Source organism: Triturus cristatus, chromosome 2_1 (genome assembly GCF_964204655.1).
Source record: "Triturus cristatus chromosome 2_1, aTriCri1.1, whole genome shotgun sequence".
NCBI classification, from domain to species: domain Eukaryota; kingdom Metazoa; phylum Chordata; class Amphibia; order Caudata; family Salamandridae; genus Triturus; species Triturus cristatus.
The window spans coordinates 228,283,916-228,307,079 of NC_140581.1; positions in this window are offsets into that span (position 1 = coordinate 228,283,916).

Genomic DNA, 23,164 nt, shown 5'->3' on the forward strand with positions numbered 1-23,164 from the left:
GTTTTGCACAGATAAATATTCCTGTTATTTCTACACCTGTGTGGAGTCGTTTGATGGTGTTTTTGAGTACTGTAACTTAAGTGTTGCACAAATACTTTACAACTTGTCTCTAAAGTTAAACCTGACTGATGTGTGCCAAGCTACCCAAGGGTGAGCACAGGTTAATTTAGGGTGTGTATCTGACTTTCCCAGAGTAGGGTGGTGGTCCCTACTTGGACAGGACACAAACTTCTACTAACTAGAAACGCCATTTATAACATCGAGCAGCCCAGTATACCTGCTAAAATGAGGCTGTCAAGGCACATTTCAGTGCATCTCTGAGGCCGGTGAGGCGCCACACATAGGAGCAGGGACAGGGTCCTCAGTATTGTCCCAGATTAAGATAGGGATGCGCCCCCAGTCCTTTCAAGAAGCCTGGAAAGGACTTGAGATGGGTCTTTCTCCTAAATCTGGCCTTCCTGCTCTTGTTTGGCTCCTTATGAATCGTGGCTTGCTGCTTCCAGTGCCAGATTGCCACTCTGCTACTGCCATGGAGGCTCTTAGTTACCAGCAAAAAACTGAAGTAAAAAATAATTCAGTGTTATTTCTCTGTGCACGTGTGAGTGAAAGTGTGTTTGTGAGTGAATGAGAGATGATGAGATCGAGTGAGAGTGTGTTGGTTTAGTGTGTTAAAGAGTTATTGAGCGTGAAAGAGTGAGCATCAATGTGTGATTGAAAGTGAGTATGAAGAAGGAAACAATAAGTAAAGTAGTAGGAGTGTGTTAGAATGAGGAGATTGTGAGGGGGAGTGAATCAGGGTGCCTCAATGACTGGTGCATCAGGTGCTGTTGCTCCAGGGTTCCATTAAAGCAGAACACCTGTACAACAGGAGCTCAAAGCATAGCCACAGTGCACAAGTAGTTGTGAGTGAGCGTCAAGTGATAGTGAAAGTGCGAGTGTCTGCAAATGCATTGTTTGAGTGAGAAACAGAAGTGTACGTTTATGGCTACATTTGTGTGTGTGGGCACCCAGGGCAAATTTTGGAAAACAATGAGGTGAACCCATGGCAAGTGTTTCCTCCCACCACTTTCAGGGATCCCTAGCCACCACTGGATTTAACCCTCACAGTAATAGTGACAGATTTTACATGGACCTACGGATGGCCAGTGTGCTTAATACTTCCCCCTGGTACAGACTTGATTTCGTTTCTTGAAACACCAGCAGAAGATAGTGTTTCCTTTGCTGTGGTAATTCAACATGCTGTGAAGGTGCTGGACCTACAACTGCCTTTTTTTCAAAAAGACAAATGCCCTTACCGATGTTGTGCAGCCTGAACCAGTTTCCTTCCATTCATTAAAGCCATTACTGACACTTTGTTTGTCACTTGATCTAAGCCTTGCTCTTGCCCACCGGTGAATAGGTAGGGGGCCAGATTCCACATACTGGTGCATGGCAACCCTGATTTCCTCATGTAAAATCCTACTCCAGCGAGTCTGGTGATCCAGACTTCCATCAGCAAAGTGAAACCTAATTTATTTCCTATATACCTCCCTGGCCAGGAAGTCAAAGAAGATTGAGGCATTCGAGAAACAAATGCTCCGTTTGGCTAGGTTAGCCTCGTAGTTGGTGAATACTGTCTGCTTATTGGGGTGCTATAAGCACGCCCTTTGAATATGGCCAGTGAGAACTTGCTAGCGTCCTGTAAGAATTTAGGGCCTCCGTGGCCTAAACTATTCAAGATGGTCAAAATGCAACCAGATACGTGATCGGTGCTGGTTGGGGTACTACTGATTGGCAGGATTTAGCAGTAGGCACTAGTGCGGTGTGCCATCTCCATGTGTAGATGCAAACATACAAGCATTCCTTATAATATGCCTTTTGATGGCTCACGTTTATTCAGCAATAAAGCTGATTCTGTCCTTTAAGGAGAGTCAGGCCATGGAATGATCCTTGGTCATTTCTGCCTCTACCTGACAATTTCCTAACCACTTTCATACCTTCTGAGATTACTCCAGGGGGTTGACATACAGGCATTGCCAATCTCCTCAGCCCTCACTGCAGTCACCCTTGTCCTTTCATGGCCGAGGACGTAGATCAGGCAGGCAATGCGCAGGTCACCATGGACATCGGGCCACTGTGTTCCCCTCTCCTGCATCAACAGCATCCAAGCCACTTTAGATTTCCCTTACACAATCACTTTGCTGGGACGCAGGATTCAGTACTTCCATGGTGGCAATCTATCACCTCTAACAGATGTCATCCAGATCATTCAGCAATGCTGTGCCCTGCTGTTTCTACTCCACTGCACCTTCCTCCCACATCATAGCAAATGTCAGATGATCATCTATTCATTCTACTGCAAAAGGTGGGGGCTCTGTTTTCCAAAGGAGCCTTTGAGTGGGTCCTGGGGCAGGTTGTTACACTCATTTCCTTGCGCTGAAGAAGGAGGGCTTCAGTCCATGTTAGATCTTCACTCTCTGAATCGCTGGCCCAGGTTCCGTCTGACCTGAATCCGAGCACCTGGCTAGTGGCCTGGGATCTGCAGGACACGTATTTTCATATTCCCATTCTGCAGGTGTTACCTGTAATTCAAGGTTGGCCAAGAGCATTTTCAGTTTGCCATGCTCCCCTTCTGCTTCACATGCTTTTCGGGTGTTCACAAAAGTGGTTGCTAATCATGTTCGAAGTTAGGGTTTACCAGTTTTCCCCTACTTTTTTGACTGACTGGCTGTTGAAGGCATGCTCACCACATTCAGTCATAGACCACCTCCAGATAGTAGTGAACCTCCTGACTTGGAGTTCTCTAGCAGCATGCTAAAATCACACCTGACTTTGGTGATTTCCCTTCATTGGAACAATCTTGGATTCAATGCAGTTTCAGGTCTTCCCTTCACCACCAAGAGTCCAGGACATTCGGGCTATGATCCTGAGGTTTCAGCCTTCGTCATGGGTCTCAGTGAGAGTGACTCTGAGGGGTCTGGGACCTCCTGGCATCCTGCATCTTGCTCGTCAACTATGTATGGCAACATATGCGAGTTCTGGAATGGAACCTGAAGTCTTAGTGAGCCTTCACCAGAGAAATCTGTTGAAAGGAGCCTGCACAAGATCTGCAAGGGTGGCTCATCTGCAATTGGATTGACAGCAGACCTCTCTGCCCTGCTCAGAGCTGATGCGTCATGATTGAGATGGGGAGGACATTTGAGAGAGTTTTAGCTCCGAGAACTCTCGTCTCTGGCAGAAACCTATCTCCATATCAACCTGTTGGAGTTCGGTTGGTGCTGAAAGCCAAGTTCTCACTGACAAAACCACCACTGTGTGGTACTGCAACAAGCAGAGCAGGGTGAGGTACTTCCTCTCTGGGGCTGACTAGTGTCAGAGCATTTCCCTGGTCGAGAACTACCTGCCAGGATCTTTGAACGCCACGGTGGAAGAATTTAGCCAACAGCACCGGGTGGATCACAAATGGGGGTTACACCCCGAGGCGCCGTAGGGCGTCATCTTGCCTACTTCTCTGTCATTATCTGTAGACTTGACAAGCTTCTCTTTTCTCTTGATCTCTAAAAAGAGTCACTTGGCGAAAAACGTTCACTTTTAGTATCTCTCCAAAATCAATTAAATATCCTTTTTTTTAAGGCTTAGAAACAGGGCCATTGATGCTAATTAGGGAGATCATGCCCAGCATTAAAGATGCTTTCAGTTACACCATCAGCCCCGCCTCTTTTTTTTTTAAAAAAACACATTTATTTAAGAAGTACAGATTGGGCAGCACAAAAAGCTAAGGAGAGAAAGCATGAACAGAAGTAGGAAAAAGAATAAGGCAACACAAGAAAAAACAAGGTCACAGATATTAACAAATGAGCAAACAATATATCAATAAATTTCTCCTCTGGAACCTTAGTTAAAGAAGAGATGCGTGTGCTTAGTAAAGATATATCATTTTGTCCAAGCAAATACATTAACAATCTTGAAAACAAAATAGATCTTAAATTTATTAGAAAAATGTCTTAGCCTATACTCCCCCCTAACCATTCCACCGATCTTAAAATACAAGAACCTTTTGACATACAACTTGTAGGTGGGCTGTAGACTGAACGATAACTCTCACATGGATATTGAGTATATAGCTAGGGATTTCAATACTGATGATGTAGTACCATTGAAAAGAGGCTTAACTGCTTTAGTGACTAGGACGAGATGTTGACATCCTCCATGTTACCTTTCATTGTAATCAAGAGGATTTGAACGTCTCGTTTTCCACACAGTTGAAGAACATCTTTCTAGTAAGGATTTTCTGGTTTGTTTGTGAAAATGATCTCACAAAGTGAAGGAAGAGCTTCCCTTTTATTTACAAAATGTTTTTATAGTTTATTTATAAAGGGCTCAGTCACCAAAACGGTATCCTGGCGCTGGCCAAATAACTGAAAAACAGACACAAAAAGAATCAAATGCCCTAAAAAGACAGCAGTGATCTGAAAGAGACTATTAGTTAAAGATTCCTTACCTTAGAATTACCCACAGGCGTTAGACAGAATCCGCAGAAATGTTTTCGTATCGGTACCCGTGCGCGTCGATGGGTGGCGTCAGTCGACTCCACATTTGTCGTTGGCATCGTGGTCTACTTAAACGCCATCCTTGCACGCTGACGTCAGTTCTTTCTTTTTCCGCGCCATTCACCACAGATCCAGAGAGAGTGGTACCTCGAGTCACTTTTTGACTGTTTTTGCAACTTTTGTCTACACCCTTTTTTAGTCGATCTACTCCTGGTTCACGGAGGGATGTCATGTCGGGCCGGCTTCAAGGCTTGTGACTCCTGTCACAAATTGATGCCGGTTACGGACCCGCACCTCGTGTGCCTTTTGGTTCCTGGAGCGCGACCAGGACCTGAAGTCGTGCTTGGACTGCCGGGGCGTGAACCCGAAGTCTTTGTGGGAGCTGTCCCGAAAGCTTTGTGAGTCCTGGCAGTCCGCTCTGCGCCATTCAAGGTCCTGGGTGTGAGAGAGGTCATGGGGCTGGTTGCGGAGCCACCAACACCACTACTCCTCATCGAAGTCTTCGTCTTTGGGTAAGTCGAAGCACAAGAAGAAGGGGAAGAACACCATTGCTCTTCGCGTTCTCCACGTCCTTTGGCTGACGCAGGAAGTGGAAGGTAGTTGTCAGGCTCCGCCCGCGGGCCTGTTGGGCCGACTCTGGCCTTCCCTCCCTTTCCGGGAGCCAGAGCAACTCCTGCCCACTACGAACCTTTTACGAAACCTTGCACTCCTTCTTCGGGCAGCCTGACTCTGCCGGCGTGCCCTTCGGCCCTGCGGACTCGGTTGGGGGCTCTAGGCCTTCGATGCCGGTGGCTTCGGCTCCGGCCCCGCAGGGCCCCCAAGTTTCCAGGCCTGGATTCGGATCGGCGCTGGTCGACCTTGTGAGACCTCCTCTGGCACCGAATCCAGTGATGACACCTCCAACAGTGTTTGTGTCCACAGCGGGCATCGGCCCTAGCCTCCCCCTCATCGAGGACATGGAGCCAGACCGACGGCATCGGGACCGGCGCCGACCGGTAATTTTGTAGCCCTATTCTCCCCTAATATTTATTACCACCCTGAGTGGCTACCAGGAGAGGGTGAGGAGGACTGGGAGGGGTCTGTGGACCCTCTCGCAGACCATTTAGAGGAACCGGACTGGAGAGAGGAGTTTGGTGACGCCAGTGATCTGGATACCTCCCCAGACCTTGGCATTCTTTCTCCCCCTACCGTGGTCATGGAGGAGGGTCCTACACAGTGGTGTTGTGTAGGGCAGCCGAGGCCCTAAACCTCGAGCTTCCTATGGTGGCGATCAGGACTAACCGCCTGACTGCGGTGCTTCAGCCGGCAGCGGCCTCTTCAGAGCCCCTGTTGCCGTTCAATGAGGCCCTTACGGACATCCTTTTGGGCACTTGGTCCAGGCCCAACACAGGCGCTCCTGTGGACAGGATGATTGCCCGATGCCACCGCCTGGCCACGGGCGACCCCATTTTCCTTTCTTCCCATCCTACCCCAGAGAGCTTGGTAGTCCAAGCCTTCACCTCCAAAGGCGCATTCCCTAGCGCACCACCTGATAGGGAATCCAAAAAGCTGGACCACCTTGGGAAGACGATGTTTTCTTCCTCCAGCTTGGGACTGTGGTTGGTAAACACCGCATGTCTATTGGGCTGTTACTCCCAGTCAGTGTGGGACACGGTTGCGCAGGTGCTGCCACAGTGCCCGTAGGAGTCCCGGGCTGTGCTCTCCCGTGCTGTTGCCGAAGGGAGAGAGACAGCATAATTTACCATCCAGAGTGGGCTGGACACCTCTGACTCACTGGGCAGGACGATTTCCACGTCGGTAGCACTGGGGCGCTACACCTGGTTGAGGTCCACTGGTTTCTCGGGTAATGTCCAAGCAACGCTTTTGGATATGCCCTTTGATGGCCGTCGCCTGTTTGGCGACAAGGCAGACCACGAGCTAGAGTGCTTTAAGGATTCTAGGGCTTCGACCAGATCCTTAGGCCTCGCTTCCATCTCCCGGCCAGCGCATTCTTTTCGCCCCTTTTGTGGCTACGGAAGGGGTGTCCCGCCATGTTCCGCCCAGAGCCACAGGCTTGGGCAAGCTGTCCAGCCTCTGACTGGCCGGGGACGTGAATACCACTGCCGTGGGTCAGGGAGCCAGCAGGCAGGCCAGTCCACCAGCACCCCCTCTGCAGCAGCCTCAAAGCCCTCCTAGTCCGACCTTTCATGGCCACCATTCGCCAGTGGGCGGCAGGAACCGCCATCACCTCCCCCACTGGCAAACCATCACGTCGGACAGGTGGGTTTTGCAGATAGTCCGAAGGGGCTACTCCCTCCCCTTCGAGACTACCACTCCCTCCATGCCACCTCTTTCTATCACATGTTGGAGGATCACTTGGCCATTCTCTGTCAGGAAGTTGCGACTCTCTTGGCCAAGGGAGCCATCGAGCGAGTCCCCGTGCCAGAAGTAGGTCGTGGTTGTTATTCCCACTACTTCCTGGTACCCAAGAAGGATAAAGGGCTGCGTCCTATCTTGGATCTCAGGGACGTCAACCGCTTCCTCTGGAAGGAAAAGTTCAGAATGTTGACACTGGCTCACGAGCATTTTCAGTTAACCGTGCTCCCCTATGGCCTTACCAGCGCCCCTTGGATGTTAACAAAAGTGATGGCGGTGGTCCTAGACATCTGCGCAGATTAGGGGTTCTAGTCTTCCCCTATCTCCATGACTGGCTGTTGAAGGTGAGTTTGCCCCAGGCTGTTGTCTTCAACCTCCTGACTATGGCGGACCTCCTGCATTCGCTGGGGTTCACTATCAATGTGCTGACGTCACACTTGATTCCCTCTCAGAAGCTCCTTTTCATTGGGGCGGTTCTGGACACAGCACAGTTTCGGGCTTATCCTCCAAAACAGCGAGTCCGGGGATATTCGGGCTATGATTCCGATCTTTCAGCCTCTATTCCGGATTTCGATCAGAATGACCCAGAGGCTGCTGGGCCTCATGGCCTCTTGCATCCTGCTGGTGGACCATGCCAGGTGGCATATGCAGGCTCTGCAGTGGGACCTGAAGTTTCAGTGGGCACAGCATCAGGGGAATCTTTCCGTATGTGTCCAGCTCTCGAAGGGCACTGCTCACAAATTACGAACCAGTATTGGGTCAACGACAGATCCCTCTCCCTTCCCCAACCAGAGTTCACAGTGCTGACAGATTCATCACTTCTCGGGTGGGGTAGCCACATGGGGGAAGTGGAGATCAGAGACCTCTGGTCTCCGGGGGAGTCCGGGCTCCACGTCAACCTTCTAGAGCTCCGGGCGATTCGTCTTGCACTGAAGGCATTCCTTCCTTCTGTCAAAGTAAGAGTGGTGCAGGTGTTGACCGACAACACCACCGCAATGTGGTATTGCAACAAACAGGGCGGGGTGGGGTTGTGGACCCTCTGTTAGGAGGCCCTTTGTCTCTGGAAATGGCTGAGACATCAGGGCATGTCCCTGGTGGTTCAACACCTGGCGGGTTCCCTGAACACCAGGGTGGACGAACTCAGCCGCTGGTGCATGATGGATTATGAATGGCGTCTTCACTCAGTGGTTTTGCAAGGTCTCTTTCAGCAGTATGGAGAGCCTTGGTTAGATCTATTCGCCACCGACGAGAATACGCAATGTCAGCGGTTCTGCACGTTGGAATTTCCAAGGCTACACTCTCTAGGCGAGAGTGGAGTTGCAGTCTTCTATACGCCTTTTTGCACCTATGCCACTTCTGCCCAGAGAGCTGAAGAAGATCAAGCGTGACCGGGCCCAAGTAATTCTTGTGGCTCCGGACTGGGCCCTTAGAGTCTGGTATCCTGAACTCTTGAACATGGCCATCGATCCTCTGATCAGACTGCCTCTTCTGGAGGATCTTCTGTTGCAGTAGCAGGGGACGGTACTCTACCCGAACCTGTCCAGCCTCCACCTCCTTGCGTGGAGATAGGGCGGCAACAGTTGACAGCTTTCAACCTTCCTCCCGAAGTCTGTACCGTTATCTTGGCAGCCAGGCGTCCCTCCACCAAACCGGTATACACCTGTATATGGAACAAATTTGTAGCATGGTGCACAACAATGGCTGTAGATCCCCTTTCTGCCCCTCTTACAGAAGTTCTCCTCTTCATTCTTTCTTTGGCCCCACAGGGCTCTGCTCTGGGCCCTCTTAAAGGCTATCTTTCGGCCATTTCAGCCTTTCTTCCCCTTCCTGATCAGCATTCTCTTTTCAAGTCCCCTATTATAAATCGCTCCCTTAAAGGCATTACTCACCTGTTTCCTCCTATTCCTTTCGTAATGCCCCAGTGGGACATGAACCTTGTTCTGACTTACCTTATGTGCGCTCCTTTCAAGCCGCTACATAATTGTCCTCTCAGTGTATTGACCCTCAAACCTGTCTTTTTGGTTGCCATCACCTCTGCCCGCAGGGTGAGTGAGTTTCAGGCTCTTTCTTCTAAACCTCCTTTCCTGGCTGTTCATCCGGACAAAGTTGTCCTTCATATCTATATGGCACCGCTCACCAACATCATCCGAGCACACCACCTCAACATCATCTCGTAGCTGACGACACTCAGCTGATCCTCTCCCTCACCAAGGACCCGGCCATCACCAATTCCAACCTCCACGAGGGAATGAAGGCCGTCGCTGACTGGATGAAGACTAGCCGGCTGAAACTGAACTCAGACAAGACAGAGGTCCTCATCCTCTGCTCCACTCCCTCCGCATGGGATGACTCCTGGTGGCCGGCCACGCTGTGAGCTGCCCTGACACCCACCAGCCACACACGCAACCTGGGGTTCATCCTGGACTCAACGCTCTCCATGTCCCAGCAAGTCAACTCTGTTTCCTCCTCCTGCTTCAACACCCTCCGCATGCTACGCAAGATCTACAGATTGATCCCCACTGAAACTAGAAGAACGGTCACCCAAGCACTCGTCAGCAGCAGGCTGGACTACGGCAGCGCCCTCTACGCAGGAACCATAGCTACACTCCAGAAGAGACTCCAACGCATACAAACGCCTCCGCACGCCTCATCCTCGGACTCCCTCGCCACAGCCACATCACCACCCTCCTGAGAGATCTGCACTGGCTCCCGGCCAACAAGAGGATCACCTTCAAGCTCCTCATCCACGCTCACAAAGCACTCCACAATGCCGGACCAGCTTACCTCAACGAACGACTGTTCTTCCACACCCCGAACCGCCAGCTTCGCTCCGCCAACCTCGCCCTTGCCACAGTCCCACTCATCCACCGAATGACCACCGATGGAAGATCTTTTTCCCACCTCTCCGCCAAGACATGGAATACCCTCCCCACCCACCTGCGTCTGACCCAGGACCTGCTGACCTTCAGGAGACATCTCAAGACCTGGCTGTTCGACCAGTAGCTGCTCCTCCCCACCCCCCCTCAGCTCCTTGAGACCCTCACGGGTGAGTAGCGCACTCTACAAATGTATGATTGATTGATTGATGAGTAGGTTGAGACCCAGCAGGTAAAACTGATGACTGATGCATCATGTTGGCTAGTAAAAGGTCCTCTTTATTAACAAGAGGGAATTCATCCGTTAGCCGCAGTGTGAGGGAAAGTAGACATATCTATGTATGACTGGTATTTTAATATCAATTTGTAATGGCAGAAGCAGCAGGCTAGTTTTGATCAAAGAAACCCATTCTTGAGATGTCCAAAGGGTTTGAAAATTCTATTTATCTAAATAGGATTTGAAAATCTCTCTATTTGAGGCCCTCAAATAGATTTGCCCTTTGGCATCTTATCAATTTTTGGATCTGCTAGTGGTTCTTGCTTGTAATCCAACTCTAAAGCCTCTGTCACTGCCCGGTCAGTGGGTGTTAATAGTTGGATTTTTGTCCAAACCACTTGTCTATCATCATCAAAATTCTCCTGGTTGGAGTAAATATCTTTCCGTTGCACCAAATTCTTATGAGGCTCCCTCTATTGTTAATAAGAGATGCTGTATTTTTATGAGCAACTTATTAATGAGTGTTGCCTGCGTCAGAACTGCCATTGCAGGATCTGGGTAAATGCATCAGACCTTGAAATCGTCCCAACTGAACTATCAGAATTTTTCCGGATGATACGCCTGTCGGTCTTTTTCAAAGACCAAATTCCCACACCATTGAATGAGTCCACAAACACAGTTCTAAAGAAAGTCTAATTTCAATCCCCCAAACCACACAATGCCTCCAGCTGTTTTAGCCTTGGAGAAAGCAGTGAGTCTTGAAATCGACAACCTAAAAGACCGAAACTCACATACATTCAATAATTTGACGAGAGGAGAACATAAGGTAATCAAAAAAATCACCCTGTCAGCCCTTTGGGTGGTCCCTCCTTATCATTATTTATTTTGTCCCACTTTTGCCTCAAACCCTGTTATAATTTTTCCTTTTTGGGAACCACCAGACTTTTTAGTGTTGATGCAGGGTCAGGGAGCCATTTTCCCTACCCCTGGAACTTCTGTCTGAGGGCCTGAGACACAAAATGGTGGCCACCCATTGTCACCTGTGACATCACCAGAACACACTAGAGGTTTCTAGAACCTTCTGCAACATTCTAGAACCCTGGGACAGATGGAGGCAGTTTAGAATGTTGAGAGGCCATCTCAGTTGGCAGTTGGCATCTGACTAGAGAGGACCAGTTCAGAAGGAGGTCGCAGTAAGGCAGCAGGGGTGGAAACCAGTGCTTGGAGTGGGGTCCAGAAACCCACCCTTGATGCTAGTCCCTACTGACCAAGCCCAGCCTAGAGCCCTGTGTGGGACCAAGACCAGAAAAACCATCTTAAGGACCTAAATATTGTGAAGAGGCCTTAAAGAAGAAGACCACCAAGCTCCTGACCTGTTTAGCGGTGTCCTCCTGGAGCCCTGACGTCGAGAAGCCTGGAGACCTGAAGCCTGAGGTGGAGAAGCGGCGCTGACAGAAAGCAGACGTCGTACCCGGAGCCGTCATAGGTCGATAGAGGGCGCCGACGGAGGTCGTGGAGAGGCACCGGAGGTCGAGTAAGGAGTCACCTGAGGTCGAGGTGAAGCGCGCCGGAGGTCGGGAGTGGAGATCGCACTCCGGAGTCGCCGGAGATCGAGTTGAAGCGCGCCGGAGGTCGGGAGTGGAGATCGCACTCCGGAGACGCCGGAATCTGAGGTGAAGCGCGCCGGAGGTCGGGAGTGGAGGTCGCACTCCGGAGACACCCGGAAGCGGGGAGACCGTGACCCTGCGACGCCGGAAGGCGACATCGAGCCGGAGCAGCCCGGCGACATCGGGCCGAGGCCGCCCAGCGACATCGAACCGGAGCCGCCCAGCGACGTCGACCCGGCGCCGAGCGGAGCCGATCATCGTGAAAAGGGCAGTAAGTGGTAGAGGGGGCGTCTGAGGCCCCGTGGAGGCCTAAAAGACCATTCTAGGGGCTAGAGGGGTGTTAGAACTAGCCTGGGAGTGCCGGGGGTGAAATGAGACTGGTGCAGTGACCTCTGTGAGGGGTTGTGTATTTTGGGAGAGCCAGATCCTTAGGTTACCCCTATTCTACCTCAGTTCAGGCCCAGCCTTGACCAACCTAGGTGGGACACCCCCCATGACATCCAAATGACCACAAGCTGTACTCGGGCGAAGTAAAACCAAACTACCTCGTGAAAGGGTTGTGAACTGTAATTGTCATTGATGGTGTTATTTAAGTTATTGAGGGTGCTTTATTTATTGTCTTCCACTAATTTATTCCTGCACTGTATTTATTGCCTGACTGTATTTATTTGCCATCTGTATTTATTGCACCTATATTTATTCCGTGTTTATTTATGACCTGATCCTATTTATTGAAACCCCACTGTGGTATTATTTATTTGACCTGCTATTTTCAAGAAAAGTCTTATGGTATTGTATGTATGTTTTGAAACCTGCAACTAAGAGAAAATAAGATAAAGACAAACTACTTTCTTTCATAATTTTTACGGTGTAGTGTAGTTTTTGGAACGGATGAACGCATGGTTATTGTGAGGGTGTGACGTACGCTTAACACGGTGCCTGACCCCCGACCGCTCGAGCCAAGCTACCATTGTGCTGGGAACCTGGTGACTGCTAACCCGGTTGCCCGGTTTCCAACATCTACAAACCGACGGATGTAATAATCTACTTAGATATGATAGTTTACAGCCTAAAGCTCTTAGAGACAACTTACCAGTGGGCCAATTTCTCAGACTTTGGCACAGTGTACAAAAAATACACCTACAATAGCCATGCAGCTTTACTATCAAACAAACTTAAGGATAAAATATACCCACGGAGCCTGATCAAAAAAGCCAACGAAAGAGCTCGAAATAACAAAAGAGAGACTCTCCTGGAGACATACAATAAATCGAAGAATGACAAATTAGTATGTCACCATCTATGGAACACATACCAGCAAAATGAAAAAGATAGTGTTGCGACACTGGAGAAACCTTGACATCAGCCTCATTGAACCTCAACAGACCTATGTTCGCATTTAGAAGAGGAAAAGCACTCGGAGACCTGCTAGTACACACCAGATCAAAGCAGAAGGAGAACAAAGCACAGACAATACGGTCACTGTGGAACATACCTGATGTTGGCCATTACCCTTGAGGCCAATGCAACGTCTGTCCACTGACAAAAGCTACAAAAAATCTAGACCTTAGATTACGTTCACCATGGGTCCTTAAGAAACTTACTAACTGCAATAGCAATAATGTATTATACATCATCACATTCAAGTGCGGAATGAAATACGTAGGGATGACTACGAGGAAAGTAACACTACACATAAATGAACACAGGAGTACCATCACGAAGATGGTGCGCCACTTTTTGAAAGCAGACCACACGTAAAACGACTTCACCTGATCCATAATCGAAAAAGTACCACCATCAGCCAATGAGCAATAGTAACTAAGAAATTAACAAAGATGGATCTATAAATTATCCAGCCCGACACAAGGACTAAACAAATAAATTCAATGGACACAACTTTCCTAAGCAGATTACTCACTGAATCTTAACTGACACCTATTTGTGTCGATAAGCCAAACTAACTATCCCTTCCAATTGGGGTCTGATGAATTGTATGAAACGTCATGCATGATGTCATCTAACGTACCCTAACTGAGTTCTGTATAATTCTGCCATCTCTCAAAGTGTGAAAGCAAGGGAATACAAGGTGTGTTCAAGTCCTTGATCTTGGCTAACCCGAGACAGGAAGTGTGTTGCACAGTGCCGTTCAGGAAAATAATCTGCTGTGGTAAGAGACATGCTCTAAATAATGCCTCTGTTCCCTGAACCTGCCATTCCTTAGTACCCCAGACTGATTTTATGTCTATAGTGTCTTTCCATAAGTCGAAACCCTGTACAGACAGTTGGGAAATAAAGGATGCAGAGTATATCTGTTTTGTGTTGGTAAGCATATTTTCTTCACAGATATAGGTGCAAGCTTATAATAATATGATCATGGATCTGATGTTTTAAACCCAGAAAAATAAGCAAACTTTTGTGCAAACGTTCGTGAACTACTTTTCGGTGGTGTCGGGCAATATTCCTATTGGTGGTATGTGAAAACATTACGTAGGGTACTTGCTTTATGCAATAAATTATGACCATAATGTTGGTAACAATATATGGTGTCAAAATCAGATGTATTATCATACATTTCATTTTTAGAAAATGCTGCAGATTGTTCTAAATCAGACAACATACCATTTACAGTTTCAAAATCCCAATCGTCAGAGAATGTACTGGAGGTGATGATATCATTCAAAGAAATTTTAAACACATGGTATTTTCAAAAGTTCAGTGGGACCAAATACATCATACTAAACTCTATCCCATACTATTCCTTCAGGAACGGGAACTGCTGTAATGTTCACAAAGGACAGGTGTCTCTGTTCACGATGAGATGACTTATGTGGTTTCAGAACCAAGTTCACATGTGATACTGCAGAGCGTTCTGGGAGATAATGTCCATTCACGAGCAGGAAAAAGACAATCACTAAACCTAGCCAGAGGACTAGGAACAGCATACCAAGTGCTATCCAAAGCTGTAGGCAGAGTGAAACAAGGTAAGTCTTTTTGTAGCCAGAGGTAGAAATCATTAAGTTGCTTTTTGCGGGAAACTGGAGCTGGCGGTGGTTCAGGTTCACGTGGATCCAGAGAGAAGGTGTCAAAATCGATGAAATAGTCAGATGCAGTTCAATCTATCTTTGGTAGTTCAGTAGGTTTTGTTGAACTGGCAGATGACTCGTTTTGAGGCATATTCACATAGATGTCGGTATTAGGCCAAATTGAGATCTATGTTTCATTTGTGCTTTGTTGTTTAATTTCAAGAGGCACAATTTCCATTCCATTGTTGACAACTCTGTTACTTTGTGTAGAAGACCCTTCAAATGTTATTAGTCTTTCTGTCTGAACCTCCTGAATGGTAGCAAGCTACCCAGGAGCTCACGTGGCCTGCTATTCAGTATCGGCCACATAGTGTGGTTTGATCAGATCAATGCAGACGAGTCTCTTTTCCTTTTTTACGGCAAGAGCGGAAGAAGTACTGTTCTTGTTCCTTCGACAGCCAGGACAGGTAAAGGCGTTCTGTAAGATGGCCCAAATTATTTATTGTCCACAATCTTTTCTCTGGCCAGATCCCTGACATTTGGGACCCAGGCAGGTCTTCCTGTTACGGATTTTAATCCCCAGTGGCGGTGCGTTTTATTTGGACGTTGCTTTTTAGTGCCCGGAATTCATTGTGTTCCTGTAAATCAGCCAAACGGTTATGGTTGTCAAATGTTTTTTCATCCCTCACTGTGCTGCCACGATTCAGGTCGAGAACCCACATGTTCATTCCAAATAAGATCTTAAATGGAGTGTGGCCTCCTAGAGAACTTCTTGGCATGTTATTAAGTGCCCTCTGGACCCCATTTGGGTGATTGACCCAACTACCACCCGAGCCTAATACCCTTGGTGTTAAGGATTGCTTTAAGTCCCAGTTTTCCCTCTCTACAATCGAATTTCCCTTGGGATGATACATAGATGAGTACCGCAGTGCAACACCCAAACTTCCCATGGCTTCCCTGTAAGCCCGAGAGCTAAACGTGGGGCCACAGTCAGAATGTAATTTTCCAATTGCGTATGTCACTATAAAGACTCACAAATCCTCTGACAGTTTGGGCGTCAGCCATGTGCTGAGGCCAAACCCACAAGCACCTAGAGCATGAATCCACTACCACCAAGATATATTTGTACACCCCATCAGATTGTAAGGGCCTGCAGTGGTCCAAATAGATACAAGCGAGAGGTCTTTCTGAAATCAGTAGTGGTGTTTGTGGTGGGCGTGCTACGGTGGAACCCTTCATCTGCTGACAGATGTTGCACTTAAGGACAAATACTTTTGTCTGTTTCGTTAAACCTGGCCCCCAATAGCGGTGTTTCAGTAGTGAAACTGTTGCAGTAATCCCTGCGTGTGCTGAACCCAGAACCTTGTGTCCAGCTAGAATTAAACCTCATCTGCGATCCATGTTTGGTATTACTCTATCCCCTGTTGCAAGGATTCTGCACATATACAGAACTATGCGCAGGAAACCAGGACCTCGTTGTATAGTGGTGTACCAACAACCCACCTTAGTGCCCGGAACCCCTATCCGACTAGCTATAGTGTCTCATTTGTTCGCCGTACTACAGCGAAGCTACCAATTATTAGACATCCTAGAACAAGGGACTCAGATTCTCAGTAATCGTGGGAGCAAGAACACTCTTTCACCAACTCACTCATACTTGTCCACAACATAAGTAATCAGAGACACAGTATAGTTTAAAATGTTTATTTTTAACTCGCGTACTCTATAATGCAGTACACTAGCCAATACTAGCAGTAAAATGCATAAACTCAATTTAGTGAGCATTGTTACAATTCCATAAAATATGAACGGGGATAGCATTATATAAAGCAAGTGGAAAAAAGGCCCACTGTGCCTAGCCACCCTCCCTGTGCTAGGAACTAGTTTATAATAATTATAGAAGACCTGTGGGCTTTGTCAGGGGGACCCCATACCTCCAGGTTTTGATGCAAAGATTTACATCTCCGGACAAACACAGCTCTTCTCCTCTGAAAGGTTTTCTTCGAGTGTCTTAACATGGTTACAATGCAATATTAAAAGCAACAGATTTTCAGTAGTGCACCTGTGGCAGTATTATCTCTAACATGCGTGGGACTGACCAACAGCAGATTAACGGAGCACATTGTTTTTTTTACCTTGAACACGCTGTGCAGACAGAGCCTCAGAGTACAGCAACAGAAGTGAAAGGTAGAAGGTTCTCATGTGAGCGAGCACAAGCAGATGATTTGTGCAAAACAAATGCATGTAGAAACGTGTGCAAAAAGTGGCAAAATGGCAGCCAAGCTTATACTAACTTATTCTAACCTAGCAATGTATGCAGTTAATCCATAACCTCACTACACCCTCCCCTTGGTAAGTCCAACGCATATAGTCATCGGACGAACACAGAGTTCAGGAAGTATGAGCAGAGTTCAAAAACATCAATAGTCCATCTAATTCAGGAGATGGAAAAAATGCTAAAAGATATTGTCGGTTACGTTAACGGGTGCCCTCAGAAAAGAGAAAAAAAGAAATGTTTTTATATATATATATAAAAAATTGGCAAAGGTGAGCTCCAGCCTTTTTAATCCATCAGAGTGTATGAGCAGTAGACAACAACGGCTTCCAACAGGAAATCATTGTCATCAGTAGAAAACATAGAAGCCATCCAATTTAGCAAGCAGAACGAGCATTTGTGATCTTCACAGGTGGGTTCATCTAGCAACATCGTAGGACAAATTGCGTGATATTCAATGTAGCTACGTTGTAGGAAATCCTGCGCCGCTGCACAGATATCCCATTCTGCCAATACTCCAAGCGCAGCCGCGCATGCCATAAAACCAACCCGGAGCATTCTTGCCCATGGGCCACTAAGGGACTCATCAACAGGTCGTAATCCGGGTCGGGTGATGATGTATTGGAGAGGCAGAGATCCAACGCCCATTGAAAGGAGCATTCCAAGCATGAAAAGACGGGTTGCATGCAAGTGTAGTACACAAAGAGGAAAGACAGTCTATTAGCCACGCTGAGTGTAGCCAGTGGCAACGTGCCATAGCATTCAAGCATCCAGTCACGCACCAATTGGAACCGGTCTTGATAATGTAGGACCACAAGCGGTGCATCCATTGCGTAGCAGGCAAATCAATAGAAGGACACCAGCTGCTATGGTAAGCAACAGTGGTAATCCCCCAAAGACGCTGGAAAATATGGAATGAATAAAGGTTATTACACCAAATATAGTCTGAAAAGAAGTCACAAGGTCAGAGCCCACAACTTTAAAAAAAATGCACCAGGCCATGTGTATCATACGCATTGAAGATACGATGAATTAGTTCACCGAAATGTTGTGGGAGGTTTGTATTTAAAAGGGCTTGAATCTCAGAATTTGTACTCGCTATCTGCAGGACAAATGTCTCGCGCGCAGCAGTGAGCGGTATCTCCTATTGGAACAATAACGCTTTTATTCTGCTCAACGTATTGAAGTCTGTTTTTAAAGTTGGGATGGAAGGCCAAATTGAGGTATCGAGGTTCCCATGCGGGGGTGGGTAAAGCACATTTTTACAGCAAACCACGCGTGTGAAACTGTTACAATGTACGGTATGGCAGCATGCAAACCGCAACATTCTTTGTTATTCAAAAGAAGATAGCTTCCTTTAGAAAGTAAGGTGAAAGTGGGCTTAATCGCCGGTACAGGAATACCTTTTAAAACACAGGCAAGATTTGAGGCGGTAACACTGCAAGCCTCGTGTATCTGTATGTTTTTGCAGACAAGGGAACAACCTTACGTAGAGTCACAAGATTCCTCTGTAAGGTACACTTCTCTGCCATCTCTCAAACATCTATATTTAAAAGGTAAGGACCACACTTCATGGAGGAAAGCACTGCCCAGGGGTTTATAGCGACCTATTGGGTAATGCTTCATGCAGGAGGTAAATTTAAACAAAGAAAATGGCAAGGAGATAACCCAGTGGATGAGCCAGACAGCAGGGTCGGTTTCAGCCACGGAGAATGGTCAAGGGTCAATTTTCTCAATATGTAAAAGCGTGTATGTTGCATTCTTCATGGACATAAACTGTTGTTTTTCTGTTAAATTAAAAGGTAAAAACAAGGTAGTTGCGTTTAATAAATTCCATGGAACCTTCCCCGTTTTCAAAGTTTGCAAAGTCCATGCAAACTGCATCACAGACCGTAATTGATTTTGACCATGATACAACACAGATACATCCTGTTGTACAATATCAACAACAGATGAAACAATATTATCTAATGTGTAAAGACGAGAAGATAGTGCGTTAATACTATTGTCAACAACGGCAAGAACCTTTTCTAGATTAGCTTGATCTATTTTCCTCAAATGCGATGCAGCTTCAATTTGAGAAAGCTTCCAGATTTCATTGTAAGCTGCGTAATGAAATCTCTTTGTTCTGGGACCAGAAGAGCCTTTAATAAAATCGGCCAAGTCAGTGTTACTGGACAACAATGATAGGTGTTGTTTAACTGACAATAGGGATGAGTGTTGTAACCAATTTTGACACAATTTTCCCACAGAATAAGTGGAAACTGAATGTGCATCAGCAAAATGTGGATCTAATCTATCTTGTTTGTAACCAGGGATCCTGTTATGAAAACGTAATTGGCAAGCATCAGCAGCCGTCTGCCAAACTAACCATCCTAGTGGGTCTAAACTAGAGATATTAAACGTAACATTCTGGACTAAAGCCTGCAGTTCCTCAACGGAATAATCAGTATGCATGCTCCAGTTCTGATATAGTGGCAACTTAGGAATGGTAGGGGCATTCATCTGTTTTGTAGTGGCTAAACCAAAACAGGTGGTTTGATAAATTGAATCATTTAAAAATAGCAGTTGGGTTGGGATGAGGCACGCGCGATGTAAAGCTTCAGTGCCGCGAACCTGCCAGGATCTAGAACCCCAGACAGATTTCAAATCAACAGTAGCCTTCCAATGTTCATAGCCACCCAGTGATAAGCTATGTATAAATGAAGTGGAATACAACAATTTTGTGTGACTTCACATCACTTTGGGAGTAGATGACATGTTTAATTTAAAATAAAAGGACCCTGGATTGGACCTGAAATCTGTAAAATAAGTGAACTTTTTCAAGAGGGATTTGAAGCTGCCTGCTAATGGAGAGGGGCAATGTTCCCATTGTGTATAATTAAAAACATTTCTAAATGTATTAGCCTTAAGCAGGTAGTGATGTCCAAAATGCTGGTAACAATATAAATTGGCATACTTTGCAGTATTCAAATACAAATCTTTAGCATCAAAGGCAGCATAAAACTTCAAATCTGATAATAAAGATTGCAGTTTGCACATCCCAATCATCTGAATGAATGTTCTGTTTCACTACATCACCCATTGAAACATGAAGTACATTTGGAACATTAATAATCTCTGTTGGACCAAGAATCTGGTAATCCACAGCATCCCAGAAAATGCCATCAGTTACTGGAAAGGCGGAGATGTTAACAAAAGTCTGGTCTCGTTTCATGATGTGTGAAGACGAATGTGGAACTAAAGTTCCAGTCACCAACTGAACAGCAGAGGGGTCTGGCAAGTAATGTCCATTGATGAGTAAGAAAAAAACTGTCACAAAGCCAACGGACATGAACAAAATATTTATGATTAGCACCAACCAGATGTATGTCCAAGGAGGGACCAAATAAGTCTCTTTAAAGTTTAAACCAAGCAACAAAAATACAGAATTTTGTAGGGTCAAATGATGAGTTGGAAGACAAGTCAAAAGAAAAACATGACTGGTTAAGGGTAGTTGGTTGCAAACCAGGCAACAACTCGCTTGTTAGATAAGCATAATCTGAGAGAAACACGTAGTGATACATTCCTTACCTTAGAATTACCCCCAGGCATCAGGCTGGATCCGGAAAGTTTTTATCAGCAGTACCCCTGCACGTCGGTAGGTGGCGTCGTGATCGCTGGGATGACGTCACGGGCAGTACTTAGACGCCGCACAAGCTCGCTGACATCAGTTCTTTCTATTTCCGCGCCAGCAAGCACAGATCCGGGAAGAGCTAGTACCCCCAGTCATTTTTTGACTGAGTTTTTTTAGGCTTTTTGTCTCCTTTTTTCTTGAGTCGATCGAATCCTGGTGTCGTAGGGATGCCTGGGTTTAAGAACTGTGGGGACTGTCACCTCATAATGTTGGTGACGGACCCACACCGCGTGTGTCTCTAGTGACTGGGGTGCGACCACGACTCCAAGTCGTGCCCCGACTGCTGGGCCATGGCGCTGAAAACTTTGCGGGAGCGATCCTGAAAGTTGCTGGAAGTCCGGCAGTCGGCTCCGCGCTGTTCAAGGTCCCAGTTCTGTGGGAGGTCTAGGGATCGGTTGCGGAGTCGTCACCATCATTCTTCTGGATCTAAGTCTTCGCACTCTAAGTCAGGTAAGTCGAAGCATTCCAAGAAGAAGTCGAAGAAGCGTTGTCGCTCTTTGACTTCCCTTCGCGACTGAGGGTGCGGAGCCTAGGACGTCGCCACCGGCCTACCCGCCCTTCCTGGGTCCGGCGGCGACGCCTGCCCAGGTGCAAGTTTCTTGCTGCCTGTCCCGACTCTTTGGGCCGTCTTGCCCTGCTGGTGCGCCTCTGGGCCCCGCGAGCCCAACTGGGGGTCCTGTTCCATCACCACGGCTCCGTCCCTGGTGTCGCCGACGGCTCCGGCGCCGCAGGCCCCCGTGGGATCTGGGATCAGACCCCGGTCGACGCCGGTTGACCTTGTTACGCCTCCACCGACGACCACTCCGGCACTGCCTCCGATGTCGCCTACTCCTCAGGACGACGTGGTCCCCAGCTTCAGCCCTGAACCGGACACGGCACCGGATCGACGTCGCTCGACGCCGTTTCCGACACCGATGGGATTTGCTCCCTATGTCCGTCCTCCGTATTTTCAGCCTGTTACACAGACTTTTGAGGAAGGGGAGGACTGGGAGGGGTCTGAGGACCCTCTTGCACAGGACTGTGCTTATAATCCGGACTGGGCAGAGAATTTGGGGGTAGCCAGTGGTCTTGTCACCTCGCCTGTCCTTGGCATGCTGTCTCCTCCTACCGTGGCTACGGAGGAGGGAGCACGTTACGCAGTGGTGTTGCGCAGGGCGGCTGAGGCCCTCCCCCTCCAACTCCCAACAGTGGTCGTCGGGACTAACCTCATGACAGAAGTGCTCCAGCCTGCGGCAACCTCTTCGGAGCCTTGCTGCCCTTTAATGACGCACTTTCTGACGTTCCAGATCGCTGGGCAGGGCGATTTCCAGGACGGTGGCTCTTAGGCGCCACGCCTGGCTGAGAACAACTGGCTTTTCGGGGGATGTCCAGAATACCCTGATGGACATGCCCTTTGATGGCATTCGCCTTTTTGGCAATAAGGCAGATAGTGTGCTGGAGCGCTTTAAGGACTCGCGGGCTACGGCCAAGTCCTTGGGCCTGTCGGCCACTCAGCCTCCTCCGTCTTCTGCCTTTCGCTCCTTTCGTGGCCGCGGAAGGGGCCCCCACTAAGTTCGCAGGGCCGCAGGCCGGCGCAGCCAATTCCACAGCGCGTACGTGGAAACCGTCGAGGCGGTTCAGAGGGCCAGCGGGCGGGTCAGTCCACCTCCAACCCCACGGCATTCACTGCAAAGCCTTCCTAGTCCGTCCTTTCAGGTCCATCAAACACCAGTCGGATGGATTTGCCATCACCTCCCCCACTGGCACACCATCACTTCGGACCAGCGGGTGCTGCAAATTGTCCGAAGGGGCTACTCCCTCCCCTTCGAGACTACCCCTCCAGCCATGCCACCTCAGTATCACTGCAAGTCGGGGATCACTTGACGCTTCTCCAGCAGGAAGTTGTGGCCCTCTTGGCCAAGGGGTCCATCGAGCGCGTTCCGACGCCAGAAGTAGGTCATGGTTGTTATTCCCTTTACTTCGTGGTTCCAAAGAAGGACAAGGGCCTGCGTCCTATCTTAGACCTTCGTAACGTCAATCGCTTCCTCCGGAAGGAGAAGTTCAAGATGCTCATATTGGCTCAGGACTTGTCTGCCCTAGACCCGCAAGACTGGATGGTAGCTTTAGACTTGCAGGACGCCTACTTTCATATTCCCGTCCTGCCGGCCCACCGGCGCTACCTGCGGTTCACGGTTGGCCACGATCACTTTCAGTTCACTGTGCTCCCTTTTGGCCATACCAGCGCGCCTCGGGTGTTCACGAAAGTGATGGCGGTGGTCGCAGCTCATCTGCGCAGATCAGGAGTTTGTCTTCCCCTATCTCGACGACTGGCTGCTGAAGGCAGGCTCGCCCCAGGCATTCGTCTCCCACCTCCAGACTACGGCTGACCTCCTGCATTTGCTGGGGTTCTCCATCAATGTGCCGAAGTTGCACCTGGTACCCTCTCAGCAGCTCCTTTTCACCGGAGCGGTTCTGGACAGGCTCAGTTTCTGGTTTATCCTCCCAAAACAGCGAGTCCGGGACATTCGGGCTATGATTCTGATCTTTCAGCCCTTGTCCTGGGTTTCGGTCAGGATGACCCTGAGGCTGCTGGGCCTCATGGCCTCCTGCATCGTGCTGATCAA